Source organism: Sus scrofa, chromosome 15 (genome assembly GCF_000003025.6).
Source record: "Sus scrofa isolate TJ Tabasco breed Duroc chromosome 15, Sscrofa11.1, whole genome shotgun sequence".
NCBI lineage: Eukaryota > Metazoa > Chordata > Mammalia > Artiodactyla > Suidae > Sus > Sus scrofa.
In genome coordinates, this window is record NC_010457.5 from 74,213,998 (window position 1) to 74,239,969 (window position 25,972).

Genomic DNA, 25,972 nt, shown 5'->3' on the forward strand with positions numbered 1-25,972 from the left:
GCGACTTGCATAATGTTTTTCTATATGAATATGGCCAGGAATAAAAACTCAAACTCAAATAAAGTTCAGTGTCAAACCTGATACCATTGTCATAAAACAAATGCAAAATGCCTTTAATTGGAACAGACGTTTTATGATCTGAATATTTCTGTAAATTCAGTCCACACAGCCAATGCAGACAGAAGTAGAATACATTAAGAGGCATAAAATTGTAAATTGGACATGTGGAGACGCTTTATTGATATTGTAAAATATTATGGTAAAACTCTCTGTCAAATCTCCTCATTTTGGGGTACCACATAAAAAAGTAAGCAAAACAGTGAGAGTTGTAAGTAGCACTGAGGTAGTTAGACCTCGAACCTATTTAGATTCACAGCACTCACTCCAGACAATTACACTGTTAAACTTTTAGCAGATGGCCAGAATTAAGTCCTGGTGAGCTTTCCCCCAACATTGAAGCTGATATGCAGTAAGATCTACCATTGGCAAGGATTTAACTTCACCTGGAAATAAGATACCAGGGTGGAAACTACTGAATCTGATAGTGGTGTGGCTTTAGGAGAACAGCTGCTTCCATTGTAAATCCCTAGTGCTTCTGTGTAGAAATAAAACTGTTCATTTTGCTGGGAAACCCATAATTGAATGAAGTAGGGGTACAGAGATAGAAAAGGGAGGCAAATGAATCAGTTGAATTGGTTATTTGCTTTGTGTTGGCAAAACAAAATGTCCTTTAAATAGATGGTATTACTCTTATACATGTAGTCTTGGTACACTCAGTTAACATAACTCTGTCATGGCCCGACATTGAAGATAATTGAATGAAAGGAAAAAGGGAAAAAAGGTTATTCTCTGAGAGATTCATGAAAACTGTGCAATGGTAATAGCTGACACTTTTTGAATATGTACTGAATGTTGAATATGATATAAGCTCTTTAAATATAAATGTTTTAGGCCTCATAATACCTTGTGAGATAGATAATTGAGTTTCTTTTATTTTTAATGGATTTTTTTAGAGCAGTTTGAGATTCACAGCAAAGCAGAATATATTGATTTTCCATAGACACCCTGCCCCTACACGTGCATAGCCTCCGCCAATGTCAACATCCCCTACCAGAGTGGTGCCTTTGTTACAGTTGATGAACCCACAGTGACACAAGGTTATCATCCAAAATCCACTAAACATCAGGTTTCACTTGTAATGTTGTGCATTCTGTGGGCTTGGACAGATGTATAATGGCATGCACCCACCATTACTGGAAACTATTTTTATTCCCATTTTATACTGGAAAAGAGTAAAACAAAGAGAAGTCACACAGCCTGTAAATGGCAAAGTGGGACTGAAAAGTGTCTGCTGGATCTAGCCATAAGAAGGCTTATCTGTGACCCCAGCAAGGGCAAGGTTTTTTATTTTGTTTTGTTTTGTTTTTTGCTTTTATGGCTGCACCCTCAGCAAATGGAAGTTCCCAGACTAGGGGAGGAATCAGAGCTACAGCTGCCGGCCTATATACCACAGCCACAGCAACATGGGATCTGAGGTGCATTATGACCTACACCACAACTCACAGCAATGCTGGATCTTTAACCCACTGATCGAAGCCAGAGATCGAACCCGCATCCTCATGGATCCTAGTCTGGTTCATTAACTGCTGATCCATGAAGGGAACTCAAAGGCAGTAGTAAGAGAGTTGTTGGGGGTGGGTGGAAAGAGAATCTTATTTTCTTATTATCAGGGTCTCTCAGAACGTGCACATGAGGGGAGCCTATGGGCACCTATATATTCACTCACATGGGTGATACCCTGCATGTTTCTCATCTAGAAATTTTGGCTCCAGTGTACTCTTAACCTCTATAGTGTTACTGAATGCAGGTTTATGTGCTCAATGCACAGTGAGCCCAAACAGTCCAAAACGTCTAAATTTACAGCAGAGAAGGATTTATAGCAGGGTCAAGCAAGGCAAACAGGGAGGGGGGCTCATACCCCCAAAAACCTTGAACTCCCCAAAGGGTTTCAGCAAAGCATATTTATTTATTTTTCTTTTTAAGGTCACACCCATGGCATATGGAGATTCCCAGGCTTGGATCCAAATCAGAACTATAGCCGCTGGCCCATGCCACAGGCACAGCAACACAGGATCCAAGCCACATCTGCGACCTACACTACAGCTCACAGCAATGCAGGATCCTTAACCCATTGAGTGAGGCCAGGGATTGAACCTGCCTCCTCATGGATGCTAGTCAGATTTCTGCTGAGCCACGCAAAGCATTTTTAAAGGCAACGTGAGAGAGGGGCATGTTTGGTTGTTGCAAACTTCTTGGTGTAGGAATCCTTTATTCTTGCAGCAATCCACATAGGTCAGGTCACAATGTTCCTGTAAACCTTCAACAAGACAAATGTTACTCTGTTCTGCAACTTTTTATCTCTATATTCATGAGAAAGTGTTACACCTTTAAAGGTCAGAATGAGGTATCCTGTATTTCAGGCTATAGGCAACATTCTTAACTGGAAGCAAAAGCAATGGAATTCAAAGGTTAAAGTAAAAGAAACTGATTTAATGTGGAGTCGGATTTGTTCTTCCCTCTTAGAACAGTAACCTACCTCTTGGTGCCCCATTTGTTTAAATAGTTCCTAACCTTCCCAACCCCTTTCAACCAAATACAATTTGATTGCCACAATCCTGTAAGACATACTGTTTTCATTTTACAGACTAACAGCAGAGGCCCATAGAGATTTCAAATGATTTGCCAAGAATGCAAAGCTAGTTGCTGGTAAAGTCAATATGAGAACTCAGGAACAGCATTCTACTCTTGAGCTCAACATTCTTTAGAGCCATTAACTTTTAGCTTAGGTTTCCACAAACAAAGCTGATGGGGATGCTTCACTGTGTCTCTGATGGTCTTAAGGAGGACTTTTGTGGTGACCGATAGATCGGTAAGAACCTGTCATTCTCACCTCTCATCAGCGTGGTAGGCAAAGTCCACTGACGTGGTGGTGTCATTGGACTAAATTCACTTGAGGGCACCAGGCACTCTGCCATTTCCTGGTTTAACCTAAGTGATATTGTTCAGCTTGTAAGGCCAGGAAGGTAAAAAGAAGGCAGTGTGAGTCCAAGGTCATAGACTGAGTCAGAAAAGAGCCTAGGCTGCTCAAATCCTTAAGCAAAGTTACCTCCACCCCCACCGACACTTTTGCACAAGCAGGACATTTAACCGACATCTGAGAGTCATATTTATGGGCCTATAAAAATTATTGTTCACTACAAAGATTCAGAAACATGAGCCCAGGGAGTGTTCTGCAAAATAAACTCCCCTGTGATATTTTCTAGAGCCAGTCAGTAAAGGAGTAAACATGTGTTGGTCCAGTCATTATTCACCCAAGCAGAGATGTAAAGGGGGGGAAAAAGGGAATGGTGGTCTTTGATCTCATTTTCTACCAGTTTACAAGTTTATTTGCTTGTGGCTGCTGCTATAACATTAAGTTAACACAATTTCCAGGCCATTATTGCTCTAAGGCAATAACAACTTTTCAGTTACTGTCAATGTGGCCTGAATATGTGACAGAACTTCAGAGATTACTCTGACATCAGCCAAAAAACTAATTCTCTGAGTAAGAGTCCCATAAACCATGTGAGTCCTTGGTCAGGAAATCAACAGCACAATCCATTCATTTCTGAGGGCACTGAAAGTTATACTTCCTAACAGCCATGATGATCCCTCTTTAAAAGTATTCAAATAAGGATCTTAAGAGAACTGAATTATGATTTATGAAAGGCTCTTTTTAAAGTGTTCTTATCTTTAACAACCTAGTTCCTCCAATATCATTCCTGGACCTCTTTTGTATTAAATCAAGCAGATAAGATAAAGAGAAGACAGATGATGTATTCAAAGTCAGTTGACTTCTTTTCATTGTATTGTTTCTGCATCTTTGATTCTTGCAATTTTTCTTTTTTATATGTGTTTTTCCATCCATCTTTCTTTGCTTACTTTTCAACTATTCTCAAATATCTCATTAACAATTGCCATTTTCCTGCCCCTTCTATTTTTAATATGTGAAGTATATTACAGCTCTTCCCTTTCTGCTTATGCTGGCATCTTCTCCTCAGTCTCTCTTCAAGTAACTGAGTTTGCACATGACTTTATGTTTTTGAGCAATCAGTCCAACAATGTTCCAACTGTCTCTGTAGAAATGAATACAATCTTAAATATAAATCAGCCTGAGCCAAGTGAAAGCATGCTCAAGCAAGGCATTAAGTCCCCCCTTCTGATTTCCAAAACCACACTAAAAAATAGCTTAGGTCAGCTAGAGAGAATGTGGCAAAGGTGAAAAATGATAGTATGAAGAGCCTCTGGTTATATCAGATTTTGTTTTTTTATTACTTTGGATTTGCCAATAAATTCTGGGAGTCATGCCTTTTTAATATATTTCCTTGGTCTCTGCTACTCCAGCATTTGGCAGATGAAATTCCAATAGGCTGTCTAGAGACCTCTTGCTCCAGTAGCAGTTAAACATCTCAATGGGCCAATCACAGAGAAAGAGCAATGAGAGTTGAATTCCAATCTGTTTATACTTTTGCTGCCTTTGTAGAGACTGTTTATTTTTGACAATATGTGGTATAATTTTGAGAAACATTTTCACTGACTAAAAACTAGTTGTGTAAAAACAGGGAAACATCTTTCCTACGGATATGCCTGTAGATGGAAATAGATGCAGATATAGATATAGATATAGATCAGTGAAGAATGAAAGAAGGGCTGAGGACAGGAAGGGAAAAAAGTAATATATGATAATTAAGTGAGCCTTTACTCTGTCCCAAGAGTTTTAGTTGTATTATCTCATTTACTTGTACACATATCCATGAAGTATTTACAACTACAGCTTTTGAAAACGTAAGAAAATGGAGGAGTAGGATGGTTAAGTAACTTCCAGTGTTCATCTAGCAAGTGTTAGAATCATCTGTGAATCCAGATGATGACACTAATAGTGATAAGGGAAGAGGAGAAGGAGAAGAAGTTTTCATTGAGCCAGACTCTGTACTAAGCATTTTGATACATTATTTAATTTATAGCCACTCTCTGAATTAGGTAATATTATTACTTCCATTTCATTGATGAGACACCATGAGTAGCATAGGAAAAATAATTTGTCCAAGTCACAGAGCTAGAGGATAGAAGCTCCAGAATTTGAATGATAGCCAACTGAAATATCCCACACTGGCAGCCCCAAATTCACATAGTTTTCACTCTATACCTATGTCTCTTGAGACATTTGAAATGGAACTGCAACACAAAAACTATATTTTGGTGCCATATTTTTAAAAAAATTAAAATTCTGTATCATTCCAGATATGTAGCCCAAGCACTTGCGTTATCTCAAAAGATAATTCAACATGCCTGGAAAGTGTTCACCAAGATCTTGTCTTCATGGCAGTACCTATAGGACTCTTTCTTCAGAATGCATTGGGGGTTCAAGGTAGTATTGATGAGAGAAAGGGAGAGGAGACTAAAATCCAGTTAACTCTTATTGCTCATGCAAAATTAGTAGATTATTGTTGGAACTGGATTAGTAAATTCAAAGAATTGCACATACTTAATTAAAATAAATTCCAGATGTTAGGACTCCAAACTGAATAAAACCAAGAAACTCATTCTAATGAATACAGGGTTAAAGGCAGTTAAGGATATCTACTCTTTCCTCTGATAGAATTATCCTTATAAGCAATGTGGATAAAAAGGTCTATTATTCCAAAAATTATTTTCCTCTTTAACTCTTTAGATCTCTTTGTCTCTCGCAATGGCAATTTTGGATAGATGAGAAAATATGGACTTACAAATACTTACATTAATTCAGTATTTATTGTGCCAGGCATTGTGCTAAACTTTACTTGCATTATGTTATGTGAGGCAAATGCTATGTAATCTGTATTAAATAAGTAGGAAACAATGGCTTAATAGAATTAGTTAATTTCCATGTGTTACATGACTAAAAAGATCTTGGCTTTATTTTTTTTTCTTTTAAAAATTTTTTTCCATTGTACTTGGTTTACAGTGTCCTATCAATTTTCTTCTGTATGGAAAAGTGAACCAATCACACACACACACACACACACACACACATTCTTTTTCTCACATTATCCTCCATCATGTTCCATCACAAGTGACTAAATAAAGTTCCCTGTGCTATACAGCAGGATCTCATTGCTTATCCACTCCAAATGCAATAGTTTGCATCTATTAACCCCAAACTCTCAGTCCATCCCACTCCCTCCCTCTCCCCCTTGGCAACTACAAGTCAGTTCTCCAAGTCCATGAGTTTCTTTTCTGTGGAAAGGTTCATTTGTGCTGTATATTAGATTCCAGATGTAAGTAATATCATACGGTATTTGTCTTTCTCTTCTGACTTAACTTCATTCAGTATGAGTCTCTAGTTCCATCCATGTTGTGCAATTGGCATTATTTCGTTCTTTTTTATGGCGAGTAGTATTCCATTGCATATATACACCACGTCTTCTTAATCCATTCATCTGTCAATGACATTTAGGTTGTTGTTTTCATGTCTTGGCTATTGTGAATAGTGCAGCAAAGAACATAAGAATGCATGTATCTTTTGCAAGTTTTGTCCAGATATATGCCCCAAAGTGGGATTTCTGGGTCATATGGTAGTTCTATATTTAGTTTTCTGAGGTACTGCCATACTGTTTTCCATAGTGGTTGTACCAACTTACATTCCCACCAACAGCATAGGAGGGTTCCCTTTTCTCCATACCCTCTCCAGCATTTGTTATTTGTTGACTTGTTAATGATGGTCATTCTTACAGGTGTGAGGTGGTACCTCATAGTAGTTTTGAGTTGCATTTCTCTAATAATTAGTGATGTTGAGCATTTTTTCCTGTGCCTATTTGCCATCCATATATCTTCTTTGGAGAAATGCCTATTCAGGTCTTTTGCCCATTTTTCAATTGGGTTTTTGTTTTGTTTTGTTTTGGCGGGGTTTTTTGGTTTGTTTGTTTGTTTGTTTGCTGTTCAGTTGTATAAGTTGTTTGTATATTTTAGAGATTAAGCCTTTGTCAGTCGCTTCAAAGAAATGGAAAGATATTCCATGCTCCTGGGTTGGAAGAATTAATATTGTAAAAATGGCCCAAAGCAATCTACAGATTCAATGCAATCCCTATCAAATTACCCATGACATTTTGTACAGAACTAGAACAAACCATCCAAAAATTTATATGGAACCATAAAAGACCCAGAATTGCCAAAGCAATCCTGAGGAACAAAAACCAAGCAGGAGGCATAACTCTTCCAGACATCAGGCAATATTACAGAGCCACAGGAATCAAGAGAGTGTGGTATTGATATCAAAACAGACATACAGACCAATGGAACAAACAGAATAGAGAACCCAGAAATAAACCCTGACACGTATGGTCAATTAATCTTCAAAAAGGGAGTCAAGAATATAAAATGGGAAAAAGACAGTCTTTTCAGCAAGCAGTACTGGGAAAACTGGACAGCTGCATGTAGATCACACCCTCACACCATGCACAAAAATACTCAAAATGGCTTAAAGACTTAAATGTAAGACAAGACACCATCAAACTCCTGGAAGGGAACATAGGAAAAACATTCTCTGACATCAACTGTACAAATGTTTTCTTAGATCAGTCTCCCAAGGCAACAGAAATAAAAGCAAAAATAAACCAATGGGACCTAAAGAAAAAAATCCTACAGAATGGGAGAAAATAGTTTCGAATGAGCTTGGCTTTAAATCCAGGTCTTCCTGACCACAGAGCCTGAGCTTCTTATCAGTACTCACTCAATTCATAGCTGGTCAAATGATCATATTCAAAAAGTATGGATTAGTAGATCATTGTCAGAATGAAGGGCTATGTATTGTCCTGTTCTGGGTCTTACAGAAATAAAAGTCACTTGAAGTATGCTCAGAAAAGAACAACTTGAAGGGCAGTTGAAGAGGGAGCTTAAGAGTCAGCAGTGTTAAAGAAAAAAAAAAAGAGTCAGCATTGTTTAGCCAGAAGAAAGGTTTAATATAGTCCTGTCTTCAGAGATTTGAAGAGATGCCCCTAAATAAATAAAATGGGCCTCTCTTCAGGGGGGCCTGGAAGAGACCATTTCCAGGGTTCTTTGACATTCTGTGGTTCTATGATATGTTCTTCATGAATCCAAAGAGTAAGTCTTAGTTGAGGCAGCTATAACAAGACACCATAGACTAGGTGGCTTAAAGAATAAACATTTGGGAGTTCTCCCTATGGTGCAGCAGTTAGGGATCAGGCATTTCTCTGTGGCAGTGTGGGTTTGATCCCAGCCTGCCGCAGTAGGGTAAGGGTTTAGCATTGCCACAGGTGTGGCACAGGTCACAGCTATAGCTCTGATTCCATCCCTGGCCTGGGGAATTTTTTGCCATGGATGAGGCTGGAAGAAAAAAAAAAGAATAAAAATTTATTTTATTTATTTATTTTTGTCTTTTTAGGGCCACACCCAAGGCATATGGAGGTTCCCAGGCTAGGGATCAAATGGGAGCTGTAGCCACCAGCCTACACCATAGCCACAGCAACACGGGATCCAAGCTGTGTCTGCAACCAACACCACAGCTCACAGCAACACCAGATCCTTAACCCACTGAGCAAGGCCAAGGATTGGACCTGCATCCTCATGGATGCTAGTTGGGTTGATTAACTGCTGAGCCAAGAATAAACATTTATTTCTCATGGTTCTTGAGACTGGAAAGTACAAGATCAAGGTGCTAGCATACCTGGTTTCCAGTGAAGACATATGATTTGTTTTGCTGCTAGCTGTCTTCTCCCTGTATCTTCACATGGCAGAGAGCAGAGAGGGCTAGCTATCATTTTCTTCTTATAAGGACTCTAGTCCCACCATGAGAACTCCACCCTCATGATCTAATCACCTCCCAAAGGCCCCGTCTCTGAATACCATCTCATTAAAGTTTGAATGTATGAATGAGGCTGAGGGACCACAAATACTCATTCCATAACAGGTTAGAGCTAATTGAAGCTGCATGTCAGATTAGCTTGAGGACGAGTTCTCTGCTAGAGCAATCAAATGGTGGCAGGTGTGCTTCAGACTTAATCCATCACTACAATTCCCAGCATGGGTCAGAAAAACACTTGACAGGAGTTTGGGAAAGGAAATTTAAGTATAGGGCAATTGATTAAACTGGATGCCGTTCCAAGACTGGAGTCCTTGAATTAACACATAAAAGCTTCAGGATTACAAACCTCCAAAGCATTGTGCTAAGATACCTGAGCCTGGGATTCCGTGTTTGCTCTGTTTATCTCCAGAAGCCTTTAGTAAAAGGGAAGACTAGAGAGAAGAATTTATAAGGACAGTAGCATAAGCTCTCAGCTCTTGCACTTGATTTCTAAAATGACATAGACAGGGTGGTAAGAAAATCTGTGTAGTTATTCTCAATGATCAAGGGGTTAAAGCAACCTAAATGTACACCATCAGATGAACGGATAAGTAAAACATGGTACATATACAATGAAATATTATTCAGCCTTAAAAATGAATGGAATATTGACCAAAGCTACAACATGGATGAACCTTGAGGACAGTATGCTAAATGAAATAAGCCAGTCACAAAAAGATAAATACAACATGATTCCACTCATATGCATCATCTAAAGAAGCCAAACTTTTAGAAACAGAAAGTAGAATGGTGGTTGCCAGAATTTGAGGGGAAAAGGAATAGAGAAGTTTTTATTCAATGAGTACAGAGTTTCAGTGTCCAAGATGAAAAGTTCTAGAGATGTCACACAACAATATGAATAGACAACACTACTGAACTGTTCACTGAAAAAAAAAGGTTAAGGGGGTAAATTTAAAGTTATGTGTCATTTTTTTTACCATAATAAAAAAAATAAAAGAAAATCCATGCAGGAACTAGTGAGATAACTCCTAAGAAAATGTTTTAAAAAGAACAAATCTCCATTCATGTTAGGAAATATAGATAATACCAACAAATTAGAGAGGCAGTATTCCTAACTGACAGGGAACCTGTCTTGGCTAAATGTAATTATAAATGGATGTGGATTAATGAGTGAAAAATTGATTAAGATCTTTTTGATGAGATCAAATTCATATATAAAATGCAGTAAAATCAGACTTTATGGTGAACCCAATGAGAAAGATAGGACCTACTCAGCAAATATCCTGAAGCAGGAGTCAATTTCATCTTTAGCTTTTCTCAAGTGATATTTTCCTTAAAAAGAACTTACTGCAGTGATGTTCTTTTATTTTTCTTCTTTCAGTCTCGAATACCCCTGATAGCTTCTATGTGAAACACACATATATGGATACACAAAGAAAAATAGTTTTGTTTGTGTATCCATATAGAATGGATATAAAAATAGAATCCCTTTCCAGACAGACAGGGTTACAATTCTAACCTCTGAAAAGAGAGATTTCAAATAATAGCTCAAGACTCCTTGGCCCTTCAGAATAGCTAGAAGCTTCAGAGGAAAGTCAGACTCTCCCTTCTGATTGCCTTGCTGTTTGTGGACTTTCCATTGTGGGACCAATTCTTGCCTATATTTGAAACCAAGGAACAATTGCCTTTGAACACATGTATCCTTGACATCTTCCATTTGCTGACATTCACTGTCTTTCCAGTTTCCCTTGATTCCTCTTGGATTGAAATGTATAACATGTAAGACAGTATTATGAACAGTCATTCCTTTATGGTTAGACATAAAATAGACTGTCTCCCTAAGCTCAACCTACCCTATTTTTCAGTTTCTTGATGGTTAATTCCCATCCAGATTGTATTCTGCCTGCCCTTCTTACTCAAGGTTGGATTGATTTTTTTTTTTTCGTTCAGCTGCCAAAGCTGTAACAATTGAAGGTGTATGATAAAGGATAAACTAGCTATGATTATAAATCGAACCCTAGCAAATGGGGAGTTTTTTTATTATTAAATTTTTGTGCTTAAATTTTTTCCAAACAATTGTAATTTCAAGTCCTATGACTCAATTATAGCTTGGTGTAACTTACAGGACAGCTTGATGAAGTGATGAAACATTTAAATAATTCCCTAAGATCAGAAAGCCATCCATAAGTTGTAGTTGCTTCTTGGTCCAGAGAAGGAAAGCACAGGGGAAGATGGTAGAGATGAGAATCAGGAAACATTTACCCATAGTGTCAAGGCCAAGGATTCTTCCTGAAAGCTGCTATTGAAAGGATTGTGGTCCAGATGGCTTTATTTCCCATACTTAGAAAAGTATAAAGAAGTGATTTATATTCCCTTCCATCACATATTTTTCAGGTATCTTAGCATTTTTCTACCTTCTTTATGGTTCTTACCTACTTGTTTTCTCCATAATGCTTTTCTCTATTTAACATATATTTTTATTACTGGCTTCCATATTGCTAGGCCATAAGCTTCCCATAGTTCCAAAGAATAGCCCAGAGTAGGAGTTAAATATTTCTGAAATAAAGGAATGAATGTGTGGTGAAACAGCCTTTTTTATAGTCCATATTGCATTAAAAGTAGTTCTACTGGGGAATCTTTTATAAAGCAATGTGCTTGGGACTATTCAGATTAGGGTAAATGGAACACATTTCATAGCTTCTTTAAGGAGTCCACTTTTTGCAACAGTAAAGATGGATGGTATGTATAGCCTCCCTAACTTCATACTAGGAAGTGAAGCATGATGTATTAATATAGAATTTTCAGAGCTCTTTTCCCTAATTTTTTTCAGGAATGTTAGTACTTCTAATTCTTGAACATCAGTGAAAATGCCTTATAGTGAGATGTCTTTGGCCTCTCTGGCATTCTTAACTTGGGTGGGTCAACAAAAAGAATCAATAAAAAATCTATAATGAGAATAGAAAAGAGTTTTATTTGAGCCAAACTTGGGACTACAGCCCAGAAGTCAGCTTCCCAAATTACTCAGAGAAACTGCTCCAGAGAGCATGGTTTTCAGCACAGTTTTGTCTTGTCAGAACAAAGAACATTAAACAAGGCAAGGATACATTTCTTCAAGGTTTAAAAAAAAAGGCCAGCACATACCCAGTAAGTCAGTATGGCCTTGGCACTCAGGAAGGGAGTCTTATCATCAAATGAGTATCAGCATTGGTGTTCTAGGAAGGGAGGTGTTTAATCTTTATTTTTAACATGGACAACTTTACTTCTGGTCATGTGCCCCTTTCTTTAATAATTAAAGCAATTATACAATGTATGTTTGATAGGCCACAAGCAGGCTGTTTTAGTTACAGGATACCTCATGTATATGCCAGAATAACTTCCCTATATCTCAGTAAATGTAAATTTCTTGTATCACTTGGTTGCAAAATAATACTGAATAAAACTTTTGTGGAATTCTTTTTAATCAAAGCCAAATATGGCAGGTAAAACAACATTATTATAGCATGATAATGACTAACTTTTTAAATTTTTAAGATATTTGCAATTGCATTACAGGACTAGCCCTCTTAGTAAACTGGAATAAAAAAAAAAGTATCTTGTCTGGCTGCCCTGCTGAATAATAACAAGGAACAGATAAGATCATCTTTATGCAAAGATTCTGAAAAGTAAAGTATCAGCAATACAAATAATACAAATAATCAAATATGTAAACAATTAAAAATTTTATAGGAATGGTTTATGTACGTTGGGTTATTTTTAGATTTTTCCCAGTATCAGCTCTGTTCCAAGCAACAATCTGCCTTCACACCCCCCTATATAACCAGGTATACTTTATTCCTTTGACAGGCATTGTGGTGACCTCTCAGCTCCAGTCCCCACTTCACCTGGTAAATATTCCATTCTTTCGTTTAGTTTCATAGAGAAGCTTCCTTCTTTCCTGGCTCTAGGAGTCATTGATTCACATAATCCAGGCCAGGGCAAAGAGAATAGAGAAAAAGATTTGGAAAACAAGCTTCCTTTCACTTATGAGGATGCTTCTGGAATTACTCTTCCTGATTACTCCAGTTATACATGAGGACTTCTGTAGCCTTTGGAGTTATTGACAACCAGCTTGTGTCTATATGGGTGATGTGACACCCCAGAAAGTAGGGTGGAGAGGCAAAAGAAAGTGGGTGTTTGATAACATTGTTGAGTCACTGAACCAAGTTTTTCTCATGATTCAATGTATCTGCTTTGTTGTTGATATCAGGATAAATTGGATGCTTGGTTACTTTTCACCAAGTACATCTTAACAAATGAGATTCCTTTCTTCAAGCATATACTAAGAATCCACTCGGTGTTAGGCTTTGTAATCCAAGGGTAATTTAGATCTCTTTCATGACCTCAAAGAAGTTACAGTCTGGTAGAAGAAACAAAAAGTAAATGGCTAAGGTGTGGTAGTAACATGGTGAGAATGTCCATCACAGATGTGGTTGGTAAGGGGGTGCATTGTTTAAAGAGAACTTTGAAAATAATAAACTTGACTAAAATTTAGTCTTCTTTTTATTCTTACCACATACTGTCAATTCTAAATAATGCCAGTGCAGTGATAAAAAATACTCCCCCCTGCCAGGGTTGGCCATTCCCACTGCCTCAGGCCCCCAAACCATGATATGCCTCTGAATCACAGTAAATCATCTTTGTAGTTTGAAGCTCATCCTTATAATAGAAATAAGGCTCATAAAAAACCACTCTTTGATCACATGGGAACCAAAATCTGGATTGATTGCAATAACAGAATAGAGGTATCTAACTCTAACAAGGCTGGCAACGGAGAGTATTTAATTCAATACTGTGTGAAGGCGACTTAGAAATGTATTGAAACTATATGAAGGTACATAATGGGATAAGGAAAATTATATGCCACAAAATATTAATGTTAAAGAGCTGATATATACTTCCAATTTGTCCTTACTGAGAAACTGATAATACCTCTCAGCCAGATGAGGCTAAGAGAACAGACTCTGTAATGACTATAGAAGTTCCTACTAACATCATTCAGTCTATTGATGCTGTTCTGTGTGTCTCCCATTCTGGCTGTGATCTTACTGCAGAAAGAAATCTGTTCTACCATTGCAGAAAGATGACTGAATGTAACTGAATGGAGTACTTTATACTTTCACTTTCTGATGAATGTTTGCTCTAAGGTTGCTTTTAGTATAGTCTTTATCCATTTTAGTACTAATTTTAGTACAACAAACAGTTGCTTCACCATTATGGCTTGGCTATTTCCTACCTGATGGATATAGATTGCACTGTGTTGACCTAAAACAATAGACGACCACTTATTTCTCTAGCAGGAATGGCTTTATTTGGGATCAGCAAAAAATTTCACTTTGGAGTATGCAAATATGGGAAACCATGTGTTAGTCCCTGCACAGCAAAGAGAGGAGGACTCTTTTTAAAGACAGGAAAAGGAAGTTGAGGGGGCTAGAGTAAACAAAGAATCTATTGGAGGAACTGAAAGTTCAAAATATAGTGGCTTTTTATTGGCTGAATTGTGACCGTCTCTCATTGCCTGATCTCTTGCCAGGCAAGGATAACACACTGTCTTCTTCCTGTTGGACTTTACTATCATCGTAGGGTCTAAGCGCTTCCCTTTCTGGCTTCCCAACTATTTGCTTTGAGCTTTCTGTTTATTCATTTTCACAATTGCAATGGAAGTTCAAGTAACCTGGAGTGGGTGACCTGATGATGATGGAGTCAGTCCTCACTGGGGAGATGAGGAAATGCGGGGCCCTGACAAATGGGAAAGGTTTGTATAAGCAGAAGTGGAAAGTGAAGACCTTGAAAGCTGAGAAAATAGCTTGATAAAAAGTACACGAGTATAAAAACATACTGCATATCCTCATTAAATAACAGTAAAGCAGCAAGACTAAACCTATGAGTGTGTAGGAGTAATATGAGGGAAAGAAATCTGTTCTAACACTGCAAAAAGATGATCAAAAATAGCAGGTAGAAGTTGCCTATAAACCATTATGCTTATTACTTACAACTTTATTTGGTAAATATTAAGGAGCCCTAAGAAACATGTGACCATAGGACTGGTATATTTCTGTTTTTCAATTTTATGTTCTGTATTTGCTTGTTTTCCAAAAACTCATCTTTATCATCTCTTGTTCTGCTTTCTTGATACTTACTCTGTTTTTCTAATTTCTTAAATTGGTGGTTTAGCCACAAGCATATAAGGTTGCAGTGTTTCATTGAGAACTACTTAAATATAACGTCATTATTCCATTTAAATATTTTAATTACCATTAATATATTTTGACTTAAGTGTTGTTCAGAAATGTGTGTTTAATTTCAAACTATGTGGAGATTTGTATTAATCCTTTGGTTATTATCTTCTAATGTATTTGAACTTGTTCTATATGTACTGATTTTTCAATGCTGAAACTTGCCTAATGGCTTAGCATGTGAATTTTTTAAAATATCCCATGTTTCTTGATAAGAATGAAACATCTCTAGTTGTATGAAGAGTTCCATAAATCAATTTGTTAATTGTCCTGATCAAATCTTTTATATATTCATTATTTGTGTTTGATTTATTAGTAATTGAAAGGATTGTATTGAAATTTTTCATAATAATAAGAATTTTTTCTTTGCAGTTCTAACTAGAACTGTAGCACTAACTAGAACTGTAGTTTTAGTTTTTTTGTTGTTGTTTTCATTTTATTAGATACATAAACATTTACAACTATTGTCATAATTCTCTAGTGAATTGACCCTTTTTATCATTATATACTAACACTTTCTATTTTCAAAGGCTTGTTTACTTTAAGAATATTTTATATTCACCAGTCTTTTCTTGGTTAGCATTTACGTGGTGTGTTTTTCCCACCCTTTTATTTTTCATTTTTCTGTTTTCTTGTAGGCATGCCTCTTCACACAAAACATGGCTTATTTTGTTTTTCTATTCAATCTAATAATCTCTACTTTTAATTGGCAATTTAAGATCATTTAAATTTATTGTGATCTAATGTGCTTGGACTCATATTTTATCATTTCACTTTACCCTTTGCTTATGCCTCATATTTCCCCTCTTTTTGCCCCTTTATGTTTTAACTTGACAGAGGGTTTTTTCTCTATTCCGTTGTCTTCCAGCTCCTGTTAGAAAGCTATCTTCTTTCTATTATTTTAGTGATAGCCCTAGAAATTTTACCCTGCACACTTAATGAGGTCTAATGTTAATCAATGTATTAATCCTATCCTAAAACTATACAAGAATCCTAGGCTATTTATTGCTAACCCCTCTCTTAACTTTCACATTATGGTCTTTTTTCCTCCCCACATTAAAGATGATTATAGTTATTTATATAATCAGTATTTACTTAGATTCGTCTGCTTATTAGGCATTTTGTTCTCACCATTCTTCTTGCTTTTCAGGCTGTCTTTTTGAGGCCATTTTCCTTCTTCTAAGAAGCATATAACTTCAGTATTCTTTTAGTGACCACTTATTATCAGAAACTCTATTTTGTTGATTGTTTTGTTTTTTAATGAAAATACCTCTATTTTATCCTTATTCTTAAGAAGTAGTTTTGATATTTCTTTTGAAAATTATTTTCCCTCAGCACTTTGAAGATTTTGTTCTTTTGGCTTATAAGTTCCATTTTGTTGCTGAGAATCTTTTTATTTTTAAATTACAATATTATATTAGTCTCAGGTGAACAGCATCATGATTCAATATTTTTACAGGTCATACTCCACTGAAAGTTATTACAAGATAATGGCTATAATGCCCTGTAATACACACTGTATACTTGTTCCTTATCTATTTTATACATAGTATTTTGTACCTCTTAATTCCGTAACTGTATCTCACCTCTCCCCACTTTCTTTTCCCCACTGCTTACCAATAGCTTGTTTTCTATACCTATGAGTCTATTTCTCTTTTCCTACATACATTCATTTGCTTTATATTTTATATTCTACATGTAGATGATATCATTTAGTATTTATCTTTTTTGTCTGATTTATTTCACTAAGCATAATATTCTCTGGGTTCAACCACATTGCTGCAAGTAGCAAAATTTTATTCTTCTTATGGCTAGGGAATATATACAATTGTATGTATCTCTCACATCATTTTATCCATTCTTCTGTTGATGGACACTCCAGTTGTTTCCATATTTTGACTGTTGTAAACAGTGTTGCTATGAACATTGCTGTGAAAATGTATCTTACTTAATTAGTGTTTTCAATTTTTCTAGATATATATTCAAGAGTGGGATTGCTGGATCATATAGTAGCTCTTGATTTTTTTTTTTTTTTTTTGAGGAACCTACATACTGTTTTTCATAGTAGCTATACCAATTTACATTCCCACCTTCTCCACATCCTTGCCAACATTTGTTATTTGTAGACATTTGATGAAAGCCAATCTGTGAGGCACGAAGTGATATCCCATTGTGGTTTGATTTGCATTTCTCTAATTATTAGTGTTATTGAACAGTGATGTTCAACATCTTTTCATGATCCTGTTAGCCATCTTGGTATCTTCTATGGAAATATATCTATTTATGTATTCTACCCATTCTTTGATTGAGTCATTTGTTTTTTTGATATTTAGATGAACTATTTCTATATTTTAGATATTAACCTCTTGTTGGTCATAGCATTTGCAAATATTTTTCTCATTCCATAGGTTATTTTTTTGTTTTCTCTGTGGCTTTCTTTGCTGTGCAAAATCTTTTGAGTTTAAATAGGTCTCATTTGTTTATTTTTACTTTTTTTTTTTTTTTTAGCTTAAAGAGGCAGATCCAAAAAAGTATTGCTACAATTTATGTCAAAGAGTGTTGTGCATATGTTCAAGTCTAGGAGTTTAATGGTTTCAGGTCTTCCATTAGGTCTTTAATCCATTTTGAGTTTATTTTTGTATACAGCATGAGGGAATGTTCTAATCTCATTGTTTTACGTATAGCTGTCCACTTCTTCCTGTGCCACTTATTGAAGATATTGGCTTTTCTCCATTGTGTAGTCTTGCCTTTATAAAAGATTATTCGACCGTAAATGTGTGTATTTATTTCTGGGCTCTCTGTTCCATTAATCTATATGTCTGTTTTTCTGTCAGTACCACGCTGTTTTGATTACTGTAGCTTTGTAGTATAGTCTGAAGTCTGGGCGCTCCAGCTTTATTCTTTTTTCTCAAGATTGCTTTGGCAATTTAGGGTAGTTTGTGATTCCATATGAATTTGTTAGTATTATTCATTCTAGTTCTATGGGAAAATGTCTAGTCTCTTTCAACTGGACAAAAAAATGCATATATGTATCTATTCTCATATTATTCTCCATGTCTCTTAACTTCTCTTGTGCCTCCATTATTTACATTCTCTTGTGCTTACATAATTGTATCAGATCGAAGTCTTAATCTGTGTCTAATCTGCTAAATCTCATAAATTGGTTAAGGATGATAATAGAGAATTAGAGTAAAGGATAATTTAGGAGTTCCCGTTGTGGCGCAGTGGTTAATGAATCCGACTAGGAACCATGAGGTTGCGGGTTCGATCCCTGCCCTTGCTCAGTGGGTTAAGGATCCAGCGTTGCTGTGAGCTGTGGTGAAGTTTGCAGACGCAGCTCTGATCGTGCATTGCTGTGGCTCTGGCATAGGCCGGTGGCTCCAGCTCCGATACAACCCCTAGCCTGGGAACTTCCATATGCCGTGGGAGCGGCCCAAGAAATGGCAAAAGACCAAAAAAAAAAAAAAAATGATAATTTAGGAAGTGGTAGGGTCATTTCAGAGATAGAGGAGACAGATTAAGTCCTTTCTTAAATAACACACATTAGTAAACATTATTGTTCTGTTTGATTTAGAACATCTATAATATCCATGCTATAGAATTAACTAAAATTTTTACTTTAAAAGAAATTTTAACTCATTTTTCCAATTGTTACATTAATTTTTCTTTTTAAAAGGCAAATAAAATGATATATTTATTAAGTGTCAAAGGTCAGATAAGAAACTGGAGTCAGTACAATAACATGCATTTGCAAACTCACTGTATAGATTTATTTGGTGTGGGGTCGCCTTCCAAGCCCTCTCAAGCCTTGCCCACATGTGTAAGAAGGTAAGCATGACCTAACTCAAGACCAGCCCCATATTCTGTGCGTATGTGATTTATTGTTTTCCAAAAAGTTCCTAAAAAGTCATGAGTTCAACAATGCAGCTTAATTCTCCTGCAATTGGGCAAATCCATTTCTTATCGACTCTCTTCAAAAATATATGGCTTTGGAGTTCCTGTTATGGCTCAGCAGTAACAAACCCAACTGGTAACCACGGGGATATGGGTTTGGTCCCTGGCCCTGCTCAATGGGTTAAGGATCCAGCATTTGCCGTGAGCTGTGGTGTAGGTCACAGACGCGGCTCAGATCCCTTGCTGCTGTGGCTGTGGCAAAGGCCGGCAGCTGCAGCTTTGATTCAAGCCCTAGCCTGGCAACTTCCATATGCCACACAGGTGGCCCTAAAAAAAAAGAAACAAAAAAAAATGTGACTACAGAATTGCTTCTCCACTATTCTTATCTATGACAAATTGGTCATACATGTCAATTAAAAATAATTTTGTAAATGGCCTGAGGTGCCTGTTTGTCAAAATTAGTATTCCTTATTAGACACTAACCTAAGATACAGAGGTTTAATTATGAAATTTATTTTTCAGTTTTTACACATTGCATTAATAGCCCCTAAATTTGTTGTGTCATTTAAGTCCCCCTTCTCCACAGATTGTGAATCAGCTTCTTCTTTTTTTTTTTTTTTTTTTTTTTTAATGGCTGCTCCTACATAGGCCTGTGACCTATGCCATAGCTTGTGACAATGCCAGATCCTTAATCCACTAAGCGAGGCCAGGGATCAAACCCATATCCTCACAGATACTACATCAGGTTCTTAACCCACTGAGCCACAACAGGAACTCTTAAACTTCTTTTTTATTTTATAAAAAATTAGATTAACACATGCACTCATCTCAGAAGTGGCATTAAAATACATGCATTCTGTGTATCTAATAGTTAGTTTGGTATAACATTCAGAATAAAGAGATATTTCTTTCATTCCATGTGTAAACAGTCTTCCTTTCCTTCCTCCCTTCTTTTTTTCCTTTCTTCTCCCTTCCCCTCCTACCAAATCCAGAATTATTTGAAGCCACTGTGTTGACATTTTTCTTTTATAGTGAGTTCAATATTTGTCAATGTCAGCCTTTAGACTTATATAGAAAATAACTTCTTGATTATTTATGATAGTAAAGGGGGGACAGCATGGTGGGAGTGGAAGTTCTCTCCACTATTAGAGCTGGCAGCCAATATGATGGGGTTTGAATGCTTTCTGACCCTTGATGCCATCCCCAAAGACGTAAATTCCACCATTAGCAATTTGATCCTTGGGGTTAGGGCATTGCCCCTTATCAAAATGCAAATCCCTCTGGGCCAAAAAATGCCTTAAGCTGCTATCATTCATTAACATCTTATGACTAATTCATATATTGGAATCTTTCCAGCAGAACTCAGCTGAGAGCAGATTTTGTAAGGAGAACTAGAGTGGTTCACTTTGAGAGAGAGTCAGAACTAAATGAGGTCACAGAATATCCAAAGAACAGTAGGCCATTGCAGGCAGAGAGAAAGAACAGCTAGTACCCATCCTTACCCCTATGTGTGAATATATTTTAAATAAAAAAAAAATCCACACAAACACTCTATAAACTTAGAGCAGGGGACATAGTTTCCTGCATAATTTCACTTGGGGTCACATTAGGCAGGAATCATGGAGGTGGTAAGCATCAGTAGAAATAATATCTAGGTGATCAAAGCATGAAGGGTAGTTAGAAGTTATTAGTTACATTTGTAGGATTTTAGAACACATCTGTAATTCTGATAATGACTATTAAAGTCAGACACAAAAACTGGTCATAAGCTTCATTTCAATCTAATACTTAAATATTTGTTTCATGAACTTGGATTCGGGTATATTTGTATATGCTTCCCTTTTCTCTTCTTACATTTAGTGAGCATTTCTAGTGTCCTTATTTGTGCATATTTTCTTAGCTTAGCTACCAAAGTATTACCAAAAAACAAACAAACAAAAAAAAATTAAGCAGCAAATACAGTACAAGGTAAACTCTGATGTGAGTTCTTTGGGAAGAACAGAGGAAGCACTATGTGGTATACAGAAAGTGTTAAACAATGCTCAATCCTTTGGTTATAAATAAGCCTTTGCTATAAAGACTGGCAGTTGGGGGGGGTGACAGTTATGTTTATGCAAATCACCTAAGGCAAGCCAGCAGTTATTCACTGAGATGAGTATTAACCAGAAAATCCTAGGAATTCATCATTGATGAAAAGAGCTTCTGCTCCCTCATTTGTTGGAAATTCTCAAAGATCCATAAGGCTTCAAGAAAGGAAATAAAATTAAAATATCTCCCCAGAGCTGCTTCTGAGGTTATTCCTTCCAGGTCGGAATCCCTCCTTGTCAGGGTAGAGTAGGGTTGGGTGTTGCTGAAGTGTTAGAGGTTAGAGCAGGAACTTCATGAGGTAGCAGAAAGCATCAAGGCTAAGGGAAGGTTAACGGTGGACAGCTATGTGGAAGGCTATGATCCAGAATTTCAGAAGGGACCACAAGCTTGAAGGAGCCAGAGGCAGGTATTGAAGTCAAGTTGTGAGGCTAGAATTCTATAACTTAGTCATATTGGACCCCACAATAAACAGCAATGTTTGTGACTTACTTTGGTGGAGTATGTGGGAGAAAGAAAACTTATCGGGCTAGGGGCTGAGTGAATATTGCCAGCCAAAGCCAGGCTTACTTGGACAGGTCAGCATCTCTATCCTTGTATTCTCCCACTGCTTAATAATAAGTGATAAGAATCATTCTTGCTTTCATTTATTCCACATGAATTTATTAAGCAAATACTGTATTCCAGGCTCCATGTTCTGAGTGCATGGAAAAACAAGTGAAAGGAGTCGATGCTTCAGAGCCTAGAGTCCCAAGGGCATGTGTAAAATACCAGCAAGTCAGACAGAGCTAAGTTGCATGTATTTTTGTGAGGCTGGCCAAGGGCTGATCTTAGAACCCTAGCTTCAACATGTAAATAGTCATGATTAAGCTTCCCACAGAACTCACATTATTAATCGTAAAAATCCTTTGGATCACAACCTTTTCATGGATTGAGGTACTATAAAATGTTGACCATGAAGATATATGCCTTTAACGGATTGATGAACACAAAATAGGTAAGATCTTTTCAGGTAACACTCAGGAAACTTTGGGATTGTCGTATCTGTTTTCTTGCACCTACAGTCCCACCGTCCTGCCCATCTGTTCCTTTCACTCAGGATCCCGGAATCCTACACCATGGGCAGGATTTTCACTTCTCAATATAGAACCGTGTACCTTACCTCATGGTCCAACTGACGTCCTGAGAATAAATCATTGTCCTTGTATTTCATAAGGGACAACAAACACTGATATTGTTTTTAATGTATGCGAGCCTACATTCCTTCAGTATACTCTATCACCAAGAGTCCTAAAATTCTGGATTATAATGCTCTGAAAAATCAACTTTTAATCAGTTCTCGATTACAATTTGAGGAGCCTTGTGTCCAGACCAGGTGTGGTGTGACATCCTATGGTAAGTGAATCCTCTTCATTTGAAGTCTTGAAGTTGTTTTTGATGTCTTAAACAAAGTTTCTCCAACAGCAATGTCAGAATTGTGACATTTTATGCTAGTTTTACAGTGAAAGGGATTCTTTAGCAATGTGTTGAAAGTAATGTGAGTTCACTCTGAGTCTTTGATTATGTTTAATAGCTTTGCTGTCAGACAGTGAGTCATGATCTTTCTCTTCTACTTTACAGTTTGTGTTTACACCTCTTTGCATTTGATAAAAGCAATGTAGCAGGCTCTGCCCATTGACAATGATGACTCCTTTATTTTAATCAGTGCAGGGCGAAAAATAAAAACTTGGCACAATAGGGTGTAAAACCTCTTCCTTCTGCCATTTTAAATGTTAGTAGTTATATGTGTAACCTTGTAGGAAGACTACTTTGTGAAATGAAATGTCAGCATGTATCCAGCATTTGATTTACATGACAAATTTTGCTTTCTTTCTATCAGGTTCAGTTTAGCAAATGTGGTCAAGAAAAAAAAAATTGTCTTCTCTTGCAAGCCTTGGTGATGTAACCATTTATAAGCATACCTGTATAATATTTCATATAATGGGAAAAAAAATCAATGCTACTTTTCTCTTCAATCCAGTGAGGCTGAACGTCTAGCAGTAGGGTATGGTGAGAGTAAACTACAAAGAGAACGCTTACTAAAGGATAGGATTGGTATTTCTGAATCCCTACTGGACTACAATAATTAGTAATTTCTTTCAAGTTTGCACAACTCTAGGCTGAATTTTTTTTTCTTTTTTTTTAGGGTCACACTCTAGGCATATGGAGTGGAATTGGCCATGGCATATGGGGTGGAATTGGAGCTGTAGCTGCTGGCCTATGCCACAGCCACAGCAACGTGGGATCCTTAACCCACTGAGCAATGCCAGGGCTCAAACTTGCTTCCTCATGGATACTAGTCAGATTTGTTTCCACTGAGCCACTGTGGGAACTCCCTAGCCTTCATTTTTTAAAGCAAATTCTTCTAGAAGTCTTTGAGCTTGGCTCTGCAGGCTTCCCACCCCTACATATGTTAATGTCTTTAGTCAGATGTCACTAATTTGAAGATATGTTTTGTTCCTTTTAGTAAAAATAATTTGGAGTTCAACAAAGTAGGTATCTAGGTACCTGGATACTAGCCCATCAGGTGGAAATCTTTTTAGGATCCAAACAAAGAGATGAAGTAATTGAATATAAGGTGGAGGTTGGCAGACTTTATATAAAGGGTCATATAGTAATTATTTTTGCTTTGTGAACTAGGCAGTCTCTGTTACAGCTATTCAACACTACCAGTGTAGGATGAAAAAAGACATAAACAACAAATAAATGAATGCACAGTGATCATTGTTGTGTTCGAATAAAACTTTATTTAAAACAATGAGGAGCAATATAGCTTTGGCCTATGCTAATCCCTAGTATAAGATATCAGCCATCTGGGGATTATATTTTGCACATTACAAAAGAAATAGTGACCATGTAAATTTTTTTTACATGTTCATACAGAGAAAGTGTTGGGATTCCTTGAGACACTGACAGGTTCTTTAAAACATGGCCTAATACTAGCAAGGCCCAGTGCAACAAGTACTTGAGTGAAGGGCAGAAAAGCACTAGATGAGACCTGGGCAGAGGAACCAGGCAGTCATATCTACCTCGTGTGTCTTCCCAGGTATTAATAATGGGGGGGGGGGGAGGACATGGAAGTGGGCATAGAGGAGGGATCCTCGTCATGGGAGAAGCTCGGACCAGGGACTATTCTTGGCAGTATGTCCATTGCAAGTGAGAATCCACCTGAGGCCTTAAGGAAGCAGAATTTACCAAGATAATGGGGCCCTCGTTTAGTAGACAGTTCAGAGAAGAGAGCAATGGCAGTAGAGGTCTTGGACTGCTTGGTAGGGTACCACTGTGGACTAATCCAAGGTATCTGTGTTGGGGGAGCTGATGGAGGTGAAGGCATGGGAGGAAGCAAGGAGTGGTTGATGAGATGTTAAGAAAATGGAAACTTGTGGTTTCAGCAGCCTAGACACCCCAATTTTTCCCCAGATGACCTAATTTCTAGGCTAGCACAAGATTTAATTAAGGCACTGATGGAAGTGTGACTGAATTTCTGACCTACAAGTCAGGCAAGTGTCTGCAGAGAACACAGCAAAGGCTGCAGAAGAGGACCATCAAGACCCAGGAACTCGGCAGCAGCTGACCAAATTAGGGTGATGTGCATTATGCTCACATAGGACCAAAACTAGGAGGGCCAGAAATGAACTTCCTCTTTACCAAGTCCCATTTTTACCTCTGCAGGAAAATCAGACACTATGCCTAATACTGCATTGTTCCATGAGAGTCTCAGCTACTGAAAGTCATATTGTCTATCCCTTTTTTTTTTTTTAACACGTAAAGAAGTTTTACATTGTAAAAGGATTTTAAAAGATGCTGTGAGAATTTAACTTGAAAATAGAAGCGTTTTCGAGATGAAGAGTAGAAACAAAGAACAGCATAACAGGAATTATGTTCAGTAGACATTTCAAGTTAAGATGAGTTTTTGTATTGCAGGCATTTTTTAAAATACAGAGAACAATGCTTTTAATCTTTATGTATATATTTAAACACTCATAAAACATTTCTACTTTTTATGACAAAAATTTCAGTGTACTTACAAATGAAAGTAAAGAAGAAAGCCTGATGTTAACTGCATAAAGGTGTTGTAAATATGAAGCTCATTGCTTTCATAGCCATGAGGAACCTGTGTGACTTTATATACCATTTGAGTAGGTTTACTGTAAATATCCCATAAAGCAATATTCGATTTGCCCTTTAATAAAAGGCAGACTTTGCTTCAGTGGAGAATAATAACCACTCTTTAATGTCATAATTAGCAACTTCTCTCTTGATAAGATTTGCCTGAGAGGAAAAGTGGATTTCAGTTCTGAGAAATTAACATTTCCTAGGTGAACAGGGCTCTAAAAAGAACAAAACCAAATGCACCTCATCTCAGAACCTCACAAGTGTTGGAAACAACAGGCCTGATACCTCAGTCACTCAGCTTTTTGGCAACCACATTTGGGAAGCTGCTGTGACTAACAGAATAGAGGAGCTGAATAGAGATAAGGAGAACTGAGACGCTTCCGATGTGAGCCAAGAGAGATGAGGCAGTCAAATGCACGCAGCACTGACTCAACACACCCTGGACTCCCAGGGTAGATCTCTGTGTGAAAAGTGGGGTCTGGGCTGGAACCACATAAGAAAATCTACCTACCTCTGCGTCCAAGCCTGATTCTGGAAAATGACCTTGTGCCAGGCAGCCCACTGATTGGTATAGGTCCTACTGTGTGCAGAGCAGTAGAGAGAGGGGCCATTTCATGGAACCTGAGAACCCCAATGCAACTAGACACTTAAGTTTGAAACTTGCGAA

The 25,972-nt window shown here is 37.3% G+C and overlaps 1 protein-coding gene across 6 annotated transcripts in view; it reads left to right on the forward strand.

Moving 5' to 3' along the window:
- B3GALT1 (beta-1,3-galactosyltransferase 1) overlaps nucleotides 1-25,972 on the forward strand; it is a 567,228-nt gene that overhangs the window by 441,165 nt on the left and 100,091 nt on the right. For 3 of the 6 annotated variants that reach the window (XM_021075433.1, XM_021075429.1, XM_021075434.1), the window contains exon 1: nucleotides 19,774-22,545. The exons of the other annotated variants lie outside the window; for them this stretch is intronic. The gene's annotated coding sequence lies outside the window, so the exon portion shown is untranslated. Of the gene's footprint in view, nucleotides 1-19,773; nucleotides 22,546-25,972 lie in introns of those variants that run through there. 6 annotated transcript variants of the gene reach the window in all.